The 2,399-nt window shown below is 45.1% G+C and overlaps 1 non-coding gene across 1 annotated transcript; it reads left to right on the top strand.

Annotated features, from left to right (window-relative positions):
- Positions 1 to 1,689: 1,689 nt before the first annotated feature.
- trnaw-cca (transfer RNA tryptophan (anticodon CCA)) lies at positions 1,690 to 1,762 on the top strand. Its single transcript has one exon. It is a non-coding gene; the product is annotated as a tRNA-Trp (tRNA).
- Positions 1,763 to 2,399: the final 637 nt, after the last annotated feature.

Below are 2,399 nucleotides of genomic sequence, written 5' to 3'. Positions count from 1 at the left end.
ATTCTATATCTTCCATGCCCTTCTCCACAGTAAACACTGATGCACAATATCCGTTCAGTATTCCACGCCCCCCCGCCCCCCCCCCCCCCCCCCCCATCTACTGCAGCTCCAGACAAAGGCCGCCTTGCTGATCTTTCAAGTGCCCTATTATCTCCCTTTTATCCTTTTGTCCTTAAGGTATTTATAAAAACCCTTTGGATTATCATTAACTCTATTTGCCATAGCTATCTCATGCCCCCTATTTGCCCTCATGATTCCCCTCTCAAGTATGCTTGTACTGCCTTCATACTCTCAGGATTCACTCCATCTCTCTGTCTATACCTGACATATGCTTCCTTGTTTTTCTTAACCAAAATCTCATTTTTTCTAGTCATCCAGCATTCCCTACATATACCAGCCTTTCCTTTCACCCTAACTGAAATATACTTGTCTGGACTCTTGTTATCTCATATCTGAAGGCTTTCCATTTTCCAGCAACCTGCGAACATCTGCCCCCAATCAGCTTTTGTAGAATCTTGCTTAATACCTGAATCTTCCTCCAATTTAGAACTTCAACTTTTAGATCTGATATATTATTTTCAATCACGATTCTAATGTTAATAGAATTGGGGTTGCTGGCCTTAGGTTTTGCACCCTCTCCAGTAGGTACATCCACATTGTGAATTAGAAAATTTCCTTGTACACACTTAACATATTCCTCTTTTTGGCAGATAGGTAAATGGGCAGGAGTTATGCCTTGGGTCCACACTTCATTCATTCCCATCAACCCTACCCCCATTCCTACCCCAATAGTCCAACGCCACTTTCCTCTGCAACTGCTGAATGTGTGACGCCAGCCCATTTACCTGTTCCCTCCTCACTATCTAAGCGCCCAAACTTACCTTCCAGGTGAAGTGGTACTTTACCTGCACTTCCCAGAACCAGTCTACTGCATTTGCTGCTCACAATGTGGTCTCATCTATATTGGGGAACCGAAGCATAAACTGGGTGACTGCTGAACAGAACATCTACGCTCTGCCTGCAAAAAAGACCCTGAGCTTCCAGCTGCCTGCCAATTCCACACCCCACCCTGTTCCCTGGCCAACATCTGTGTCTCAGGTTTGCTGTATTGTCCCAGTGAAGCTCAGCACCAGCAGAACGAAGAGCACTGGATATTCGACTTGGGGACCATACATCCCTCCGGTCCCAATATCGAATTCAATAATTCTAGGGCCTGAACTCCATGGTATCCTCGTCCCTCCCACACACACCAAGCCTTGTTATCACATCGTCTGTCATTCCACACTACTTAGCCACGAACAGTCTCCATTAACAGTTATTCACCCTCCCACGCAGATCGTTATCAACTCCTTTATCTGTCCAACAGTTCTTCCTTCGCTTTTGGCCCTGTCCTGATCTCCGCCTTCCTCCCACAATATCTCCTGCATATAAACCGACATTTTCCCAATCACCATCAGTTCTGTGGAAGGGTCACATGCTACTCCTGTTTTTTTTGTTTCTGATATACAGCATCCGCAATTCTTTCAGATTTTTATTGAGAGAGAGTTGGAAATTGTTTCGAGAGACAGAAAGAGAGGGGGGAGGAACAGAACAGATATGAACTGTTGATCTCCGTTGCGACTCAAAACGTAAAATCATTGAAGTGCGATCATTTCCTTTAATCATGAATAGAGACCACTAGCCACCCGTGAGCTTGTGGCGCAACGGTAGCGCATCTGACTCCAGATCAGAAGGTTGCGTGTTCAAATCACGTCAGGCTTCACTGAAGTCGACCGTTTATGTTTCAAACCAAGGAAGGAGGACGTTTACTCCGTTTTTCTGTTGAGCCAAATCTTCTTCCCGGAAACTTTCGATCACAGTGAAGCTTTGCTATCAGTTTGATTTGTGAACACTGAATCAGGGAGGTGGTGTGCCCAGTGTTTGGGGCAATGCTCAGCTCCCCCCAGTGTGAGAAATAAAAGACAAACTGTTCATCACGGGATTTAAACACACAGCCGTTTCGTTCAGTTGGTGACAGCGCGGTGTGAAAAACATTATACCGATATTTTTACAACATAATCAAGAGATTATCAGCTTTGTGTTTCAAACTATCAGGAGGTCCCAGCTCCTTCTCTCATAGCAGAGTGACAAACGAGTTCAGATAGAAATGTTTCCCACCAACAGCAAATCCTTTCCTCTCACTGGACACTGTTAAAATTATCTTTATTCAACAGAAGGAGCGGAAACTACAGTCTGACGGCCCCTCTCCACATTAACGGTGAGCCTGAATTGTATAAACGGTGTCAGTAAAATCCAATGGAGGACACTGATTTGGTTCAATCGTTTTTATTTGCCAAGCCTAATTCACCGAGAGGATGCTGCTGTGTGAGACAGCGTGGGGAATTACAGCAGGGCCTCCT

This window comes from Hemiscyllium ocellatum (assembly GCF_020745735.1).
Source record: "Hemiscyllium ocellatum isolate sHemOce1 chromosome 27 unlocalized genomic scaffold, sHemOce1.pat.X.cur. SUPER_27_unloc_31, whole genome shotgun sequence".
Lineage (NCBI taxonomy): Eukaryota > Metazoa > Chordata > Chondrichthyes > Orectolobiformes > Hemiscylliidae > Hemiscyllium > Hemiscyllium ocellatum.
Note: the sequence above shows the minus strand (reverse complement) of the source record. Positions and strands in the feature narration are given on the sequence as shown.